At 44.8% G+C, this 21,249-nt stretch overlaps 1 pseudogene; it reads left to right on the top strand.

The window, feature by feature from the left end:
* The first annotated feature begins 1,483 nt into the window (after nt 1–1,483).
* LOC137755643 (small nucleolar RNA SNORA70) lies at nt 1,484–1,605 on the top strand (annotated as a pseudogene).
* The last annotated feature ends 19,644 nt before the right edge of the window (nt 1,606–21,249 follow it).

The following is a 21,249-nucleotide window of genomic DNA, read 5'->3' as shown; positions in this document are numbered from 1 at the left end:
GCCGGATTAACCCTGATACTAAAACCTGACAAAGGCATTACAAAAGGAGAAAAAAAAAATGACAAAACAATATCCATCACATATATAGATCACAAACCCTTAACAAATTACTAGCAAGTAAAATCCAGCAATATACAAAAATAATTATGCATCATGACCAAGGTTTATCCTGAGAATGTAAAATCGTTTGAATGCTCAAACTCACTAATATAATTTACTATATTAACAGAAGAAAGAAGAAAGCCCATATGATTGTTTTTATAAAATCCAATACCTGTTCAGTATATTTTGAATATCTGAGCCAATTAAGAAGGGAAGGAATTTCTTCAATCTGATAAAGGACATCTATGAAAAACCTTCAGCTGACATCATATTTAATATGATTTAATAGACATTCCTTCTAAGATCAGGAACAAAGCAAGGCTGGCCACTCTTACTACATCTATTTAACATTTTACTGGAGGTTTTAACTAAGGCAATAAAGCAAGATAAAGGAATAAAAGGCACAGAAAGGAAAGAACTAAAACTTTATGCACAAATGGCGTGATTGTTTATGTAGAAAAACCCTGGTAATCTATAAAATAGCAACTAGAACTAAGAAATGAATTTAGCAAAGTCACAGGATAAAAAAGCAACACTCATTGTTCAATCGTATTCCTCTATACTAGCAGCAAACCATTGGAAAGTGAAATCCTTAAAAATTCCATTTACACTAAGGCCAAAACACATTAAAATACTTAGGAACAAATTTAACAAAAGATGTGCAAGACCTATACATTGACAATTACCCCCCAAAATACTGAGATAAGTTAAGGAGGACTTAAATAAATGTTCCTGTATGAGAAGACTCAATATTATTCAAATGTCAATTCTCTCCAATTTGATATATAGAGTCAACAGAATCCCAATCCCAATTTCCAGCAGACTTTATTTGTAGAAATCGATAGGCTCATTCTAAAATGTACATGGAAATGCAAATGACCTAGAATACCCAAGGTAATCTTGACAAAGAAAAACAAAGTTGGAGAACTTATACTACCTAATTTCAAGTCTTGCTGTAAAACTGGTGCACAGTCATCAGGACAGTATGATGGTATAAAGAGAGACACGTCATTCAATGGAACAGAATAGAGAGCCCAGAAATAGACACACATTTAAGTGGTCATTTGATTTTTCAAGAGGGGAACTAAAGCAATTCTATGGGTAAAGCAGTCTTTTCAAGAGGTGTGGCTGGGACAACTGGCCATCAATATAAGAAAACCATGAACATTGACCTCTATCTATCTCACATAATACATAAAATTTAATTTGTGATGAGTCATAGATCTAACCTCAAAAGTGAAAACTGTAAAGCTTCTAGACTGAAACGTAGGAGAATGTCTTCATCACCTGGAGATAGGCAAAGTTTCCTTGGAAAGGAGGCAAAAGGTAATAAGTATCAGAGAAAACATGATAATTCAGATTTCATAAAAATTTATAACTCCTGCTCATCAGAAACATAATTAAGAAAACGATGATGTGCAATGGCTGCGAACAGCAGTCTCCTCAGTAGTGTGTGCAACCTGTTGCTTACGTGGGTTGCCTTAAGGGACATTGGAGACCACCCTTTCCGGTGGATGTTTATGTCTGACCTCATGTTGTCCCCAGTCGCGGCTCCAGACAGGTATTCAGGTGCCTTCAGAAAGCCCCAGGACAGGGTGACCAGGGTCCACATTTTCCAAGTCATCATGTCTGTCACACCAAGCTGCAGGACCAGGAGCATGTGACTGAGGTCCTACACGGGGCCCAGTTCAAGTTCCCTGGTTGCCAGAAGATCCATGTCTCCAAGAAGAGGGGCTTTAGCAAGTTTAATGCAGATGAATTTGAAGCCCTGGCAGCTGAAAAGTGGCTCATCCTGGATGGCTTTGGGGTCAAATACATCCCCAATGATGGCGCCGTGGACACATGGTGAGCCCTGCACTCTTAAGGGCTTCAGCACTGCCCCCTCCTTACTCACACCCACCAATATATCCTACTTCTTGTCCAAAAAATAAAATGGATAACAAGTCACAGACTAGGAGGGAAGAGTTGCAAAACACTCCATTAAAGAACTTGTATCAAGTATATATAAAGAACTACAATGCAATAATAAAAACACAACCAACCCAGTAAAAGGAAGGGCAAATGCTTGAACAGACATTTCACAGTAAGGAAGGTATACTGAATGCATGCCTACGCGATGACCCAGCAATTCGACTTCCAGGTATTTACCCAAAAGACAGGAAAGCATATGTCCACAAAAAGACATGTACAAGAATATTCACAGCAGCTTTATCCACAGTAGACCCTAATTGAAAACAACCCCAAATAAACTGTCCATAAACAGGAAGGTGGATACACCAATTGTAACAACTACTTGGTGATACAAAAGGGACAAAGTACTGACATTTGCAACAAAATGGATGAAACTCAAAAATATGATGAGTACATACTATTTGATTCCATTTATGTGAAATTTTAGAAAGGTTTTTTAAAAAATAAAAATGGATTTCTTCTGCAGGATGAGAGCAGTGATTGACTGGAAAGGGGCACGAACAGATTTCCTGGGTGATAGAAATGTTCCATATCTTGATAGGGATTTGGGTTACACATACAAAGCATTTGTCAAATCTCCTCGAAGAATACACTTATAATTTGTGCATTTCACTATTTCACTCATGTGAATTTAACACCCCTCCCCCATACACATGCACACAAAAATACACAAGCAAATATTGAATTCTACTTAATGATATGCATGCTGAAGTATTTGGAATGAAGTATACTGATGGTCTGCATCTTACTTAAAAATATACCAGAAATAAGATGTATTGAAGGCTAGATATATGGACAGGTATTTGATGAAAGAGATACGGCAATATGTTGACAACTGTAGACTCTAAATGCTGAGTACTCAACTGTGAGTACTCAAAATTCTATCCAATTTCCTATATGTTTAAAATTTCAATAGGGGAGTCAAGAGAGGGGTTGCAGGACTGGTCAAGAATGGAAAAAACTCAGAATAGCCTTGAGGTGAGGGCAGTAAGGAGTTTTCAGGATTTTCCAGGGACAGTGAGGGTTCAGCTAGGGTTTATAGCCCTCATCTGTAAGAAAGCCAGTCAGCACATGTCCCCAAGGCTCTTTTGTCAACAGTCACCCCCCAGCCAGCCTGATCCTATCCAACAGGATATCTGAGGACAGGATAGTTCCATCACATTTTCCGTCTCCCAGTGGAGGGTGTCTTCCCCTTTGGACCAGAGGTTCTCCATGGCAGGGTCTCCCCCATCAGACTAGGAGCTTACTTCAAGCAGGACCTAGATCTTCCCCATCACACCAGGATCTTCCTTAGGCTAGAGGTTATGTATCTCCCATCAGCCTGTGAATGGGGACTAATTCCACCATCAGACCAGAAGGCCTCTCTGGATGTATCTGCCACCTGATAGGGGCTTCTCAGAGGGCTGTCAATCATTTCTCTTTATTTCCTTCAAGACTCCCACTTGGGCTCTGCAGCTTGAGCTCACTCAGCAGAGAGGAGGGAGGAGTGATTGACAGTATCCCAGCAGGAATAGCAGGAATAGCTGTAACTTCAATCATCCCAGAAGCAGACACTCACTTATATGGGTTTCACATTTAGCCAGGGAAAAGCAACATTAATTCACTGGAGTGACTGAGACTTTACACACCCTAAAGTGAAGAAATTCTAACGTGAGTTTCCCCCAGCAGCTGTAGCTGGGAAACATCTCCCCCAGGCATCGGCAGGAGGTCACGCAGCTCAACAGCTCATTGGGCAGGGGGAAGCACAGCCACCTCCACACACCTGGGCTTACAGGAACTAAGGGTGGGGTGTACCCAGAGATCCAGAGAGTAAGGGGTGGTGCTGAGGCCCCAGGAAAAAGAACAGGCAAGAGAAGAGAGGGGAAGAGCCAAAATACGTCTCCTTCATTTCCCTCTTTCTCTCTCTCTCTCTCTCTCTCATGCATACACACATACACAGATGCAGTTTAAACTTAAAATATGATTCTTGTTCACAAGGGTAAGTTCCCTAGCAACTGATTACACATTTGCAAGGTGTTGCATATAGGACACTAGAGTAGATGCCTGGCTGAGAAACGGAACAAACCTGGTTGCTATACGGGATACAAGATCTATTGATATTTATCTCTCATCCTTCAAACCAGTTTCCCTAGACCCCGCCCCCAACACACAGACACCTCTGGCCCCTATAAATTTGACTAACTTCCAGATTTTCTTTGGGACTCAGCTTCTATTGTCATAACCCAGATTGTTGTTATTATTCTGGGTGAGATGGAGAGAGGACCATCAAGCTGGGCCATGAGAACTAATCTGCCATTTTCTACATCAGAGTTTTTCAAAGTGTCATCTTGTTTGCTTCCAGCAGTAGCAGACTAGATAACGTAAAAGGTCTTTTCACTACAAAACAATTAGCTTCTGCTAAAAGAGTCTTGAGCGCATTTCTGGGGCCAACATAAGTAATAGAAATATGTTATAGTCCCATCCATCCCCCCAAATTCACTGAAACTAAGGCAATGAATAACAAGCAGCAAGACAACTTGAAAGGCAGGTGTTGGAATAAGACAAGGATATCTACTTTCATCATTGCTATTCAATGTTGTACGACTAGAGCGATTAGACAATGAAAATAAAGACATCCAAGTTGGAAAGCATGAAGTAAAACTATGTCTATTCATAGATGACATGATCCTATATGTAGAAAACCCCATATAATCAACAAGAAAGCTACTTGAGCTAAAATTCAGTAAGGGTGTAGGGTATAAGATCAAAACCAAAAGATCAGTTGTATTTATACACACCTGCAATGTAGAAAGGGAAATTACGAAAGCAGTCTCACTCATAATAGCATCTAAAAGAATGAAATATTTAGAAATAAATTTAACCAAGGACATGAAAGACGTATACACTGAAAACCACAAAATATTGCTGAAAGAAATTATAGAAGACCTAAATAAATGGAAACATATCCCATGTTCATGGAGAGGAAGGCAATAGTTTTAAGATTGCCTATGCTACTCAAAGTGATCTACAGATTCAAAGAAATCCCTATCAAAACTCCAATCGCCTTTTTTTGTAGCAAAACAAAAGCCAATCATCAAATTCATGTGAAATTGCAAGGGACTCTGAATAGCCAAAACAATCTTGATAAGTAATAAGACAGAGGACTCACATTTCCCCAATGTCAAAACTTACTACAAAGATACAATAATCAAAAGAGTGTGGTACTGGCATAAGGATAGACCTATAGACCAATGGAGTAGAATTGAAAGTCCAGAAATAAACTCATACATCCATGGCCAGTTGATTTTAAACAGGAGTGCCAAGTCCATTCAATGGGGAAGGAACACTTTTTTCACCATATGGTTCTAGGAAAACTGGGTTTCCACATGCAAAAGAATGAAGTTGGACTCTACCTCACAGCAAATACAAATATTAACTCAAAATGGATTTATGACTTAAATATAAGAACTAAAACCGTACATATCTTAGAAAGACATAGGGGAAACTCTTTATAACCTTGAATTTGGCAATGGATTCATAGATTTGACACCAAAAGCACAAATAACTAAAGAAAAATACAGATAAGTTGGACTTCATCAAAATTAAAAATTTTGTGCATCAAAGGCATTATCAAGAAATTGAAAAGACAACCTACAGAATGGCAGAAATTATTTGCAAATCATTTGATAAGGGCTAAATATCCAGAATATATAAAGAATTCCTACACTCAACAAAAAGACAAACAACCCAATCTCAAAAATGGAAAAAGGACTTGAATAGACATTTCTCCAAGGAATATATACAAATGGCCAATAAGCACATGAAAAAATGTTCAACATCATTAGCCACTAGGGAAATGTGTATAAGAGCCTCAATGAGCTATCACTTCATATCTACAAAGATGGTATTAATAATAATAATAATAAAAAATGGAAATTAACAAGTGTTAGGATTTGGAGAGATTAGAATTCTCCTGCATTTCTGGTAGAAACGTAAAATGGTACAGACTCTGGAAAACAGTTTGCTGGTTGAAAAACCAAAATTTAAACATAGATTTCTGTATGACCCAGCAATTCCACTCCTAGGTATATACCCAAAAGAACTGAAAACAAGGATTCAGATACTTGTATGCCAAGGTTCATTGCAGTAGCCAAAAGGTGGAAACAACCCAAACAACAGGGTAAATGGATAAGCAAAATGTGATATACACACACAATGGAATATTATTCAGCCATAAAAAGGATGAAGTTCTGATACATGCTACAACATGGATGAACTACAATCATAGCCATATTGGGGGAGGGGTGCAGATTGTGTAGGTAGTTGGCTTTTACTCTAAGTAAGACGGAAAGCCATTGGAAGGTTTTGAAGGGGCAAGATGTGAACTGACTTATGTTTTTAAAGAACCACTTTGGAGACAATGAGGGAAGTGGGAAAACCAGTTAGGAGGCTATTGAAATTACCAGGTAAGGTACAATGGTGGCTTGACCCAGGATGTAGCAGTGGATGTGGTAAGAGGTAATTTACATTTCTGTAAATAATGTCAATAGGATGTACAGACGGCGTGGAATTAGAGTGTGAGAGAAGGGGCAGAGTCAAGGATGGCACTGAGGACTTAAGCCTGAGCAAAGGATCAATGGAGTTGACATTTACAGAGAGAGGGAGACTGTAGGAGGAGCAGATTTGGAAGGGGGAAGATCAAGAGTTTGTATTGGGTCATGTTAAGGTTGATTTGCCTGTTAGATGTCTAAGAAGAGTTACTGAGTAAGGAACTGGATGCATAAGTCTGGAGTGAGATATGTCAGAGGTAAGGAAACAAATATTCAGGTCTAAGACACTTCCACAAGGTCACACAGCTAAAAAGTGGCAGGACCCAGGACTCACTCCAAAACCTGGGTTCTTAACCTCTGTGTTATACTGCTTCCCCAGTAACCCATGGTGAGCCAAGACTCCGTTTTTGAGGAGGGAGAACAGAGTGGAAGTTTTCAGGCTGTTGACCCTTAGCCTTGATGACTATAGTTCTCCCTGTCCCAATCTGAGTTGTTACTAGGATAGGATTCATCTGCAGTCCCTCTCAGCATGCATTTATTTGCCTTTATAAGAAAGCATTTCCCAGGAAATGGGCACCCCATGTCTCTCCGTGCGTGTGAGTGAATAGAGTGGGAGGAAGCGAGAGTTGAGGGTTTTTTTCTTTCTTTCTTTTCTCCTTATTATTATTATTTTTTTTTGGAAACTGTCCGGGGGACGTGGTGTTGCTGCTGGTGGTAGCAGAAACTGCTACAATCAGAGCTATTTCGAAGCAAAGAACTAATTTACTGCATGAATGACTTTAGCTCAAAAGAAGAAATAAGGACGACCAGGAGTCCTAAGGCAGCAGAATAATAGGGTAATTTACACGGAGAGATGAGGGAGATGGGAGAAACATGCAGGGTAATTCTTTTGCATAATCTTTATTTTATATTTTTGCCCTTTATCCCTTTGCCTCTCTGGGCACAGAGCCTCAGTTCAGACATGCTTCTTGGCCATCCTCAAGTTGATCCCTGAAAAAGAAGAAAGGGCAAGGAAGACAGGGCTGCTCAGGCTGGGGAAGAGACCATTGGTCAAGAGGTGGTTTCATGGCTGCTTCCTAAAGCCAGCTTCTGTTAGGAGGATGGTCTGTGGGAGGTCCCCACTGAGCCTTGAGATTGCTGAGGGATTGCAAAGGACAGCTTCATATGCCCAATTGAGTGCAGTGTACAAATTAGATGCTATCTACCACCAGCCTTGGCTGGCCCCAAACTAAGAGCTCACTATTATCCCTGTTATGGACTGAAAATATGTCCCCCCTTCCAAATTCATATGTTGAAATCATATCCCCCAATGTGATGGTATTAGGATGTGGGACCTTCGGGAGGTAATTAAGTCATGAAGGTGGAACCCTCATGAATGGGATTAGTGCCCTTATAAAAGACACCCCAGAGATCTCTCTCCCCATCTTTCTACCATGTGAGGATACAAGGAGAAGTAGGCAGTGTACAACCCAGAAGAGGGCTCTCGCCAAGATCCAACCATGCTGGCACCCCATCCTAGGAATTCCAGCCTCCAGAACTGTAAGAAATAAATTTCTGTTGCTCAAAAAGAATTAAATATCTAGGAATAAACTTACCTAAGGAGACAAAAGACCTGTATGCAGAAAATTATAAGACACTGATGAAAGAAATTAAAGATGATACAAACAGATGGAGAGATAGATATACCATGTTCTTGGATTGGAAGACTCAACACTGTGAAAATAACTATACTACCCAAAGCAATCTACAGATTCAATGCAATCCCTATCAAACTATCACTGGCATTTTTCACAGAACTAGAACAAAAAATTTCACAATTTGTATGGAAACACAAAAGACCCTGAACAGCCAAAGCAATCTTGAGAAAGAAAAACGGAGCTGGAGGAATCAGGCTCCCTGACTTCAGACTATACTACAAAGCTACAGTAATCAAGACAGTATGGTACTGGCACAAAAACAGAAATATAGATCAATGGAACAGGATAGAAAGCCCAGAGATAAACCCACGCACATATGGTCACCTTATCTTTGATAAAGGAGGCAAGAATATACAGTGGAGAAAAGACAGCCTCTTCAATAAGTGGTGCTGGGAAAACTGGACAGCTACATGTAAAAGAATGAAATTAGAACACTCCCTAACACCATATACAAAAATAAACTCAAAATGGATTAAAGACATAAATGTAAGGCCAGACACTATCAAACTCTCAGAGGAAAACATAGGCAGAACACTCTATAACAGAAATCACAGCAAGATCCTTTTTGACCCACCTCCTAGAGAAATGGAAATAAAAACAAAAATAAACAAATGGGACCTAATTAAACTTAAAAGCTTTTGCACAGCAAAGGAAACCATAAACAAGAACAAAGGACAACCCTCAGAATGGGAGAAAATATTTGCAAATGAAGCAACTGACAAAGGATTAACCTCCAAAATTTACAAGCAACTCATGCAGCTCAATATCAAAAAAACAAACAACCCAATCCAAAAAGGGGCAGAAGATCTAAATAGACATTTCTCCAAAGAAGATATACAGATTGCCAACAAACACATGAAAGAATGCTCGACATCATTAATCATTAGAGAAATGCAAATCAAAACTACAATGAGGTATCATCTCACACCGGTCAGAATGGCCATCATCAAAAAATCTACAAACAATAAATGCTGGAGAGGGTGTGGAGAAAAGGGAACCCTCTTTCACTGTTGGTGGGAATGTAAAATGATACAGCCACTATGGAGAACAGTATGGAGGTTCCTTAAAAAACTAAAAATAGAACTGCCATACGATCCAGCAATCCCACACTGGGCATATACCCTGAGAAAACCATAATTCAAAAAGAGTCACGTACCAAAATGTTCATTGCAGCTCTATTTACAATAGCCAGGACATGGAAGCAACCAACCTAAGTGTCCATCAACAGATGAATGGATATAGAAGATGTAGCACATATATACAATGGAATATTACTCAGCCATAAAAAGAAACGAAACTGAGTCATTTGTAGTGAGGTGGATGGACCTAGAGTCTGTCATACAGAGTGAAGTAAGTCAGAAAGAGAAAAACAAATACCATATGCTAACATATATATATGGAATCTAAAAAACAAAAATAAAATCGGTTATGAAGAACTTAGGGGTAGGACAGGAATAAAGACGCAGACCTAGTAGAGAATGCACTTGAGGGGTTAAGCTGGGACAAAGTGAGAGAGTGGCATGGACATATATACACTACCAAATGTAAAATAGATAGCTAGTGGGAAGCAGCCGCATAGCACAGGGAGATCAGCTCGGTGCTTTGTGACCACCTAGAGGGGTGGGATAGGGAGGGTGGGCGGGAGACACAAGAGGGAGGGGATATGGGGATATATGTATATGTATAACTGATTCACTTTGTTATAAAGCAGAAAATAACACACCATTGTAAAACAATTATACTCCAATAAAGATGTTTAAAAAAAAAAATTCTGTTGCTCATAAGCCACCCAGTCTATGGTAATTTGTTGTAGCAGACCGAACTAAGACCATCCCAGATTCTTAATTTCCCAGCACAGAGGAGATCAGGGCTGGCAGGATGCTTAGAGTGCATTTGGTCCAAGACCTACATATTCCAAGTTAAGGAAACCACAAAGGCCTGGGTTCCAAGTCTTACTCCAGTACGTACTAGCTATATGACCTTGGCCAGACCCCAGAGCCCTGAGTTTTCTCATGTATAAAATCAAGATTGTCATCTTCACTGATATTCGTGAGGATCAAGTGAGTCGATGCCTGACAAAGTGCTTTGTAAACTGCAAAGTACCATATAAATGTGAGTTACTGTTATTATTTGTCAATGAAGGAAACTGAGTCCCAGGGGGATTAAGTGACTCATCCAAAGTCACATTGTAAGTAAATGTAGATGAGAGCTTGAGCCTAAATCTCCAGTGTTCTTTCCACAGGCGAGACAGTGTGGGGTAGCGGTTAGAGTACAGACTTTGGAACAGGCTGCCTTGTCTGCCATTTGCCAGCTATGGGACTTAGGGTAAGTCAGTTATCGTCCCTGTGCCTCAACTTCTGCAAAGTGAAGATAATAATAGTACCTACCTCAAAGAACTGTTGTGAGTTAATATATGTGAAGCGCTTAGAACAATGCTTGCAAGTGGTGTTTAATAAATGCCAGCTATCGCTATTACTCAGGAAATATGAGCTAAGCCCCGGTAACCTCAAAGCATGTGGGGCTCTCCCCTTGTGGAGCCTCTCAAATACCAAGAAAGGAGAAGGGAGAGTCATGTGCAGCAATAAGAATTCTGGTTAGGTTGAGTTAGAGCTTCAAGTGTGGTAGAGCCAAAGGGTTCTGACTTGGAGTCAGGAGACCTGAGTTGTGGCCCCAGCTCTACAACCTAAGACAATCTCTCCAAGGTCCAAGTGCCTTCTCTATAAAATGAAGCTGACAATCCTTTCCAACTTGTTCATACTATAGGGTTTTGAGTACACCCAAGTGGAACACCTCATAAAGTTTAAAGTTACCTTTACAACTCCAGATTGGGAACTGTCTGAAGGAAGGGATTCACTTTATACCCCTTGTGTTCAGAGCCTGGCATACCATAGTAGCTCAATTTTTGAGTGAATTTTTGTTTAGAGGTTAGAATGTGTCATTAGTTGTTAGAATTATTTCTGGAGAGCTGTCAACTGCACCTCTTTGCCTTTTTTAGAACTTAGGAAGCAGCAGGAGCCTTACTGCACAAATCCACATCTGCCTTATGACCTGGACAGATCACAGGAGACCTTAAAAGACTAAAGGCTAAAGCAGATGGGAAGAGAGGAGCCTAAGATCAAAGACCAACCCAGAGTTCCTGATGCTGACAGTGACCATGACTCACTGAATCAAGATTTGAGGGGATGGGGAAGGAAACCCCAAGGAATAGTTCAAAATATCCTGCTTCCTCACTGACATATATACACTACCAAGTGTGAAATAGACAGCTAGTGGGAAGCAGCCGCATAGCACAGGGAGATCAGCTCGGTGTTTTGTGACCACCTAGAGGGGTGGGATAGGGAGGGTGGGAGGGAGACGCAAGAGGGAGGAGATATGGGGATATATGTACATGTATGGCTGACTCACTTTGTTATACAGCAGAAACTAACACACCATTGTAAAGCAATTATACACCAATAAAAATGTTAAAAAAAAATATTCTGCTTCCTAAATCCTAAAGTGAGCACCACCAACCTGAGCTGGACATTAGGCTCATCCTTCCTGGAGGCAGAAACACGGACAAATTGACTTTGACCACATTTTGCTTCCTTGGTTGTGAAATTCAACCTTAGCCGCAGTTCTATATGCCCTGACCTTCCCCATTCCAGACCTCTTTGTCCATTCACCATAATTAAACAGCCACAGAAACTCCATAAAGGTCCAGTTATTGCTACAAACAGAAGATCGGGAGTTATTCTCTGTTACCTGTACATAAATGCTCCTACTTAATGTGTAAAAACACCTATTCTATGATTGAATGGGCTCTAGATTTATGGTTGTAGCTGTTGCATTGCTGTAGCCTGTGCTTTTATAGCCCTAATTCCATACTAAGCCTTAGTTTTAATTTTCTCCTCTTACCCTGAAGCCAGAGTTTCCTGGATGTGGGAGAAGGGAGAGGGTTCCTGCCCAATCACTCTAGGCCACCTGTCACAGCAAAAATTCTTGCTAGAGCCAAACCAACCCACCTGCTCCTCCAACAAAGAAGAAGGTCACCTACCCTGTAGGGAGGAGGCCTGAGCAGCCCAGATGCCCTCTGTGTTGGAGGTCTGAGCTTTGAAAGTAGCAAGTTCATCCTCTAAGTGTGCGAGGGTAGCGCCAGCTGTTCACGGCCCCAGGAGATGCCCAGGCTAAGGCAAAGGGAGGGCAGGGGTCAGATAAACAGGTCAAGAAAAGAAGGCCTGCCAGTTGGAGGACCTGACCCTAGCCATTGGTACAGCATCACTGAACAAAGAGCAGTGGGAGGAGGGCAGGTAACAAGCTCTGTCTCTATCCCTGGTGCTGACTCATGCTTGTAACACTTGGTCCTGATTGTTTCTCCCTAACCCCAGGATTCTGGTGACTCCTGTCCAATCTTCCGTTGCTTTTATTTCCTCTCTTGATGACATTTTAGCAATTTTTACACTGCTGTAGAGTAAACAGAATTGTAACTTGTGTTTCACAATTGACGCAATCTGTTTCAAGTAATGTTGACAATTCTATCACATTTCCAAGAAAGTGTTTTCCTTTGGGCACATTGAGGACTCCTCCCCCTAACACAGCATCGCCTCTCACACAGTCCTTACCCACGATGCAGGGTGAGAAGTGGAGAGAGAATGGCATCAGCAGGAGCTATTGGGTGAGTTAAGTTGGTCCCAGCAGGACGCCTCTCCTCCTGAAGATTTAGTATTCTAGGGAGCCACCAAACAGCCCTTGTGGAGCAGAGTGGGTTGTTTGAACATTTCAAATTTTGCAAAGCCACTTAGTGTGACAACAAAACTCTCCCAAGAGGCATATTTGAGATCTGGAGGGCAAGGATAAAGAGGGAGAAGCCCCACCTCAGCTCCACTCTCCAGACAAGGGAGAAGGATGGACTCACTCTATGAGGAAATCTGGTATTTTACCTGCTACCACCAAGACAGGGCTACAATCGGGAAAAAATGGGTGATTTGAAAGAACTCCCTAAGGGATTCTTTTAGGTCCCTTCTGCTCTTACCCATGGACTTGTCATTCATTTTGGAGTGGAAGAAGTATGGGCTCTAAACTGGAAGCGATAATCTACCACTTGCTAGCTGGTGAGTTTGCGCCAGGTATTTAATCTCTCTAGACTTCTGCTTCCCCATCTGTAAAACGCATGATAACAACAGCCCTCTTCACAGGATTCTCATGAGGACTCAATGAAATAATAAATGTAAAACACCCAAAGCATGATGAGGCCTCAATGAACGGGGAGAGGGGTTCTCTTCTGTCCTCCCTTCTGTACCTCACTCTTCTCAGATGTACAATGAGACTTTGAACGCCTCCTCAGAAACCCAAAAAGGCAAAGGCCCTTTGAACTTCAGATTTCTGAAGCTCAAATTCTTACCATGCTCTAAAGCCAGGACTAGAGAGAAAAGTGGGCTTTCTGAGGCCAATTCTCATGTTCTTAAGATTTTGGGGGGACATCGTAAGGTCATGGATACTAGTCATTGATAAAAGAATCATTGGCACACCATGGAATAGAGCGCCCACACTCATCCAATGGGGGAGAAGAAAGAGCCATTTAAGTAAATAATCTGTTCCCTTTCTGCCCCATGTCCCCATAGTTCCTCTCCATGACCCCTTCCTCCATACACATGCGAATATTTGGGAAAATGGGCATGGTGCTTTCAGTCCTTTCAGGAACCAGACACCTTCCTAACCAATGCAACCAGGTGGTGGACATCACTATAAAGTGAGAGGATTGGAGTAAATGTCCTCTAAGCTCCTTCAGCCCTGATCTGGTTGTAAGTATACACACTGGCTTACACAAGCTGCTTGTAGGCAAGGTTTGGACCTTGTACTTTGACTATGTCACCCTTAGATCTGATTATTGTGCTTTCCATATGTGTGCACAAAACTCGACGACTGGTAAGTGGAAAAAATTACAACTAATTGGGCCAGATAGGCAATTCTCACTGGCCCCAAGGTCTTCAGAACCATGGACAAATCCTGCCCCCAAGGGGAAGTTGGTCGAGAAGACTCACAAGGGGGAAAAGACCAAAGACAAAAACAAGAATGTCAGGGGCTAGAAGAGACCAGAGAGATTTTCTAAATTTAATTAATCATTTTAGAGATGGGAAAACTGAGGCCCAGAGAGGAGGAAGGACTCTTCTGAAGTCATACAGTGACCAAGTATGTTCTTATGACTCCCAGACCTTTTTCTCATAACTCAACAAAGAATACAAAGTCCAACAACTTCAACTTGGTAAAGGGAGACGATGTTTCTATGTTTGTTCCCAATCTGAGCTTTTCTGCTCCAAACGACAAGGAAAAGGACAAGAGAATCCTTCTCTCGAGGTTTCTTTGTGATAGTCTCTGTCAAACAAATTTAGAAAGTAAGAGTTCCAGTCCTGATCATGAAATGGTACACACACACACACACACAAATCAATATTATTGGGTTCCCTGAGGGTGACTCATCTCCCTTCAAGAGAAAGGCCACCTGAGGGCAGAGACCTTCCTCTTCCCCCCCAGCATCGAGTTGAATACTCTTCTTCAGTCAGCTTTCTGCATTTGAACTTTATGTTTTCCCCTTTCAGCCCCCTTAACTTCTTCAGACCAGCCCCTGCTAAGACAAGCATACTATCTTCCTCACCAGCCCAAGAATTCCCTATGGGAGGCGGCCACAGTGTCTCTTTGGGGTGAGTACTCCTTCCCATTGGGGGCTATGCCTCCCTCACTGGGCTCATATTCCCACAGGACAGGGACTGGTCTACCCCAGTAGGCAGAGCCTGGTCTTTTCCTCCTTCTCCTCAATACTTAGGATGATAGTATAAGCCCAGAGGAATGGGGGTAATTATAAGAAAATTATACTCGGGCCAGGAGTCCTTTCAGGAACCAGACACCTTCCTAAAAGTGTGAAGAAAGTGCAATACCCAGGAGTCTGAAATCTCTCTCACTACATTTTCACAGGTTCACATCCTACCTCCCATTCTCCTCATCCCAGCCCCAGAAACATCTTCATTAATCAGTGTATCCAACAGCAGGAAAGCATCTGGGAACTTTGGTGCTAAGCTGCTAATTGGGTTCTGTGGCTTGGAGGGAGGGGTCAAAGAAGGAGGAGTTATTGTGCTACAGAGAAATTGTTCAGGTTTCCTTACGCACTGGAGCCCTGAGACTGGGCTGTCTCTTTGCCCCCTTCCTGGCGGCAGTCACATGTCTGCCGAGCTAGAATCAATAGCCAGAGGACTCGGTGTCTGAAGGTGGTAATGATGAGGTCCTGAGAGGCAAGAAGACTCCACTCTACTTCACTAATGACAAAGGTCAGCCCAGGTGCCTGGATATCCCTCCAAGCCATTCATTGTTCTCAACTTTGGGTTGGGGAGGGAGCCCCAAAACTCTCACCTCTTCAGTGCAGAAAGACAGCACTAAAAAGGACTTTGGACATCATCTAATCAAATCTTCTCGTTTTACAGATGGGTAAATAAAGGCCCAGAGAGATTCACATGGCAATTTAGCATCAACATGTGCCTCCAAAAATCAGAAATTCCAACTCTGGAGCCACAGAGAGGCACCATGGTAAAGTAGAAAAGGCTCTGGATTCAGACAGGACTGGTGTCTAAATCCTGACTCTGCCACCTGACATGCTGTGTTCTTGGGCAAATCACTTAACCTCTCTGAGCTTGTTTCCTTGGTGATGATGGGAACTGTGGGGATTTAATGAGATGGCATGTGTGGAAGAGCTTCATACATAACAGACAATCAAAGAAGGGAATTCTCTTTCCCCAGTCTGGATTTCCTCCACAGCTCCTTCTCAACCCCATCAGCAAATCTGTTCTCCCCACCAGCCTATAGGGCCTCTGCCCTCACCTTTCCTGCCACCATCTAAGTGCCCCCAACTCCCTCCCCCCAGAGTAAGTTGGGGAAGGAGGGTTCTTGAGTCCCTTCTGAGCTCTCTCCCTCCCTGCTTCACTCTTTTTTGTCTTTCCACCCATCTCTGAGGGGTAGCAGAGGTTCTAATACAACCAACTGGAGGCAGGGAGCAGAACAAGGTGGGAAGAAACCGGCAAGGTCAGCAAGCTGGCCTCTTTGTTCCTGGAAAATGAGTGCAATTTCCATTCCTTTCCATGGGAAGCTGGGTTCAGTGAGACAGCGGCAGCTTAAGGTGTTGCCGTGGTGAGTAATGGCCCCAGCAATGGCTCTGACCTCCACTTGTACCTCGTGCCCCAAAGATGAACTTGGGGCCAATGAGTCAGGGGGAGCGACAGCTTCAACTCAGCCTCAGCACCCACACCAGCCCCTCAACCCTCTGCAGTATTCCTCTTCTCCCGGGAGTCCCCCAAACCTGGTCTCAGGAGAAGCAGCCAGAGCTCATTTGATCCAGTGCACCAGCGGGAGACGGAGGCCCAGAGAGGGGCAGGGTCTCACCTGAAGGCACACAGCTGCTCAGCCTCTGAGCCATAAGCCCTCCCTCTCGCAGAGGCTTCGAGACTTTCTGACACTCCCCGGGCAGGCACTGCCGCTAGCCCGCGGCTTATCTACAAAGGAAAGAATGAAAACCCAGACAGACCTAAATTGAATGTTAGCTTACTAGCTACGTGACCTTGGGAAAATTACCTAACCTCAATGCTCCCATCTGTAAAAGTTGACAATGATGGTATCTCTGCGGATTAAAGGATTAAAGGATTGATGGGTCAGCATATTTAAAGTGTTGCACACAGTGCCTGGCACACGGCAGGCACTTAATATGCATGAGTTCCCTCTCAGCCCCATTCTCAGACCCTGTGCAGGTTTCCACTCTCCATTTCTTCCCCAGACATTGCCAGGGGAGCAAGAATACCCAGGTGAGGGTCACAGCCAGTGTGTCCTCCTGCCCCATGTTGAATGGCCTCTAGAGGGAATTAAAGTCCAGAAGTGGGAAATCGTGTTTCCAGAGAGGCCCAGGGGTCCCTCAGGCCTGGGTTCCTACGCAAGGTAAGAGAAGCTTGTTCTGGGTCATGTCCCAGCCTTGAGTCTGAGCACATTTGATCTGGGTGGGATAAGCTAACTTTCTGCATCTGCCCTGCTCCCAACCACCACCGGGCCCTCGGAAGGGCCCCCGAGCTCTGGGCCCGCACATGTGGTCTGCATGGGCATGGCTGAAATGATGCCCATTTGCAGAACCAGAGGAGGACTTGATCGAGAAGAGCACAGAGGAGCCCCTGAGGGGCGCAGGGGGAGCTTTCTGAAGATCCTCCCCACCCTACGCCCTCCCCCATCACATTCACAGGCAGGTGTACACACGTGCTTGGAGACGTGCTACAAGCTGCATCCTGCTGAGCGTGTTGATGGGCGCTGCCTGCAGGTGAGTAGGTGAGTGGGAGAAGACCCCCCTCCTGACTCACGGCCAGTGCTTCCCATCACTCTGTGTGTCCCCCCTGGGACTCGTCCCACCCAGGGAGGGACATCCAGAGTCCCGGTTCTCATCTCCGAGCCTCTTGGCAGATGGCAAACCCAAAAAGGGTCAACCAACATCACCCAGGCTGGAAGTGGCAGATGTACGGCTCGAAGCCATGACTTCTGAGTCCAAATCCAGTGCGTTCCCAATGAAGTGCAGCGCACACACAAACACACATGCGTGCCGGGCCCACACACGCCCTCACCAGCACATGGGAGCGTGTGGCCAACATTAAGGGCTTACTCTTGCCAGGCCCCATTCTAAAGGGTTATTAAGTCAAGCTGAACCCTTTCAACACCCGTAGGAGGTAGGTACCCATTGTCCCCATTTTTCAGGTAAGGAAACTGAGGCACAGAGACGTTAAGTAACTATTCAAGGACAAAGAGTTAGAGCCTAAAGATGGATCTTGAGAAGTCTGGCTTCAGAACCAACCTCTTAATTGCTCTGCTATCTCTGCCGTACTGGCCCTTTGCACAAAAGGACACACACTCTCTCACACACACACACACACACTGGGAGCCACTGGGAGAGAGGCTGGTTTGGGCCCTACAGTTGACCCCCTTCCTGGGAAAATTGCAGAAATAACTCTCCCCATGATCCCTCTCCCCTGCCCAGCCCACTCAATGAGAAAAAAGCCACCCACCATTCCCCTCCCTTGCCCCACCGCCATCTCCCTAAGGCCCCATCTCCTTGGTCCCCCAGGGGCCTCGAATACATTGCAAAGATGTCCTGGCCGTCAGGAGGCAAGAACAGAATGAAACATATGTAACATCTTATTAGTAAAGGACATCTGAGCCTCTAATTAAAATTTGCCTAATGACCCAACTTCTCCGTCATTTTCGCTCTCAGAGACATTAATTTAAGGTGACAGGTACTTAGGCAAAGGGAAAATTAATTTTTCCTTTAAAAAATTAAAGGGGAAAAGAGTGGCCTGCTCCCTTATTTATTGATTTCTCATTAAAATGTTTATTTTTCAAACTTCCTCCCACTCTTTCCCAATAAAACCTGACGTGGAGAATAACTCAGTGAAGGGAAGAGGGGTGGAAGGAAAGCGTCATGGAGGTGGGCAACCGGGGGGCACCCACATGCCCTGCGGGGAGCGGGCAAGCTGCTGCGCTGGGCAGGGCTGGGTGGTCCCTCTGCCTAGGACCCTGGATGGTCACTGAGAAGCTGGCTATTGGTGCTGGGATTCCGGGGGAACCTGTTTTTATTCAAGCTGTTTGACTTGGCTGAGCCAATGGTGCCTGTTTCTTCACAGAACAGATGGTGGGCACCTCCCCCTCAACACCAGGCTGCAGTCTAGCTTTCTGCCTGGGCATAATTCCCCGGGCAACAGGCTGCAGCCTAGAATACGCTCTGCAGGTGCAGGGACCCAGTGTGAGATGCCCAGGGAGGCGGCCGTGGTCTGTCTACAGGACCCCTGTCCTGGTTCTCGGCCTCCTGACTCCCCAGGTCTCTAAGGACAGAGGAGGGCTATGAGCCAGGGGTGGGGCCGTCCAGGCAGGGGAACAGGGCACGTCCTGGATGATATTCCAACCTCAGAATATAGTCTGCACAAACCCATTGGGGATTGGTCTAAAGAACGTAGAAACATTTCCCTCCCCTTACGTGTTAATTTGTGTCCAATAGTCTCCTCTTCAGGCTCCCTGGTGCTTTCTGCCTCTGCCCGGGGGGCTTATCCCATCTTCCTCTGCATTTCCATATCCTCCCCAGGAGCTTTCTGCCCCACCCCAGTCCCCAAATCCTTCTGCTGCTCTGTCCTCATTCTTCAGGATGTTAGCTTTCAACCAGGGGTTCCTGGTAGACTAAGGAAGAGAGGGGCAGGGGGAGGAGAGGCGAGGAGGAAAGAGGGTCCTCCTTTCTAGAGACCAGAAGTCTTGTTACTATGTTACTAACTTCTGCCTCGTCTGTCTCTCTCTCTGCCTCTCTTCTCTTTGTCATCTTCTCTCTCTTTATTTTCCCCTCCAGCGACATGACTGCTGCTGGGAAATCTGTCAGGTTTTGCTTCCTGGGGAGCTGAGGAAGGCTTTTCTAGCAATTAGGCCAAGGCCTCTGATCCGAGAGATCGCTGAACACCTGGCCAGCAATAACTCGCTCCACTGAGCTCCGTGGGGAGGCAGGGGGAGGGAGAGGGCCGTAGTGGGGGCCTCCCTCCATCTCCTGGCCAAGGGAAGGGCAACCACAGGAAGGGCTGGGGAGAGTGGTGGATGCTACCGTGGGCATACGGGCCTCAAAAGTCCTTCCCCACAGGCCACCTTTCCAAGGGCCACTGGCCCCGCTCGGCCCCCACCAGCCCCCCCGAGCGGCAGTTCCCCTGTCACACAAGGGCCAGGAAAGAAGTCAGTGGTGAGGCCATGGGCAGGAGGAGGCATGTGTGCAGGGCAGAGTAAAGAAAATGGGATTTGGAAGCAAAAGACCCAAGGCCCAACTTCACCCTTTCCTTCCTGTGTGATCTTGAGCACATCACTTCATGCCTTTGGGCCTCACTGGCCTCGGAAGTAAAATGGGAATGTTAATAACACCCACCGGGGGCTTCCCTGGTGGCACAGTGGTTGAGAATCTGCCTGCCAATGCAGGGGACACGGGTTCGAGCCCTGGTCTGGGAAGATCCCACATGCCGCGGAGCAACTGGGCCCATGAGCCACAACTACTGAGCCTGCGTGTCTGGAGCCTGTGCTCCGCAACAAGAGAGGCCACGATAGTGAGAGGCCCGCGCATCGCGATGAAGAGTGGCCCCCGCTCGCCGCAACTAGAGAAAGCCCTCGCACAGAAACAAAGACCCAACACAGCCAAAAATAAATAAATTAATTAATTAAATTAAAAAAATAAAACCCACCGCCGAGGGCCCCTGGGAGGGGCAGAGGAGCAAGTGGACAAGAACATGCTTTGGAAAGTGACACAGGACCCCCTCCACCGCATCTGCCATCGCTGCCACCTTTCCACCCACAGACTGGGGAGAGCTGCAATTCCACTAACGCACGGAGGAGAAAAATGTGTCAGGGTTTTAAAGATGCCTGTTCATCTTGCTTTGCATACATTTGCATATTGAGTTCAAGAGGCTCGTCCTAATTCTGAGGATGGAAAATAAAATAAATTAACGAACGCAAGATTAACAAATGCGACTCCTGCAGAAATTGTCTCCCGGCTGTTCCGGGCTTGACACCTGGGAGACAAAGAATGTTCTCAAGGCAATCAACCTTTGATCCTCTCTGGATCCTGCCTCTCTGACCCCCACTCAGAGGTCAGTGCTGGGGGAGCTGGAGGTGGGGAGCTCGGAAAGTAGGGGGCCAGGCCCAGACCCCACGGCAAGGAGTGCCCCTCAGTTTGCTCCACTGTGAACTTGCAGTGCAGGATGTAGTGGACAGGAGCATGCGCTCTGGACTACACTGCCCAGGTCTGGATCCCGGCTCTGCCACACGCAGCTCTGTGGCCTTGGGAAAGTCACAGAGCCTCTCTGTTCTTCGGTGCCCTTGAGAGTCAAACAGGAAAAACTGTGACACCGACCCTATAGGGTTAATGTGAGGACAGAATGAGTTAA

The sequence above is a fragment of the Eschrichtius robustus genome, chromosome 20 (assembly GCF_028021215.1).
Source record: "Eschrichtius robustus isolate mEscRob2 chromosome 20, mEscRob2.pri, whole genome shotgun sequence".
Taxonomy (NCBI): domain Eukaryota; kingdom Metazoa; phylum Chordata; class Mammalia; order Artiodactyla; family Eschrichtiidae; genus Eschrichtius; species Eschrichtius robustus.
This window is presented reverse-complemented; position numbering and strand designations above follow the sequence as displayed.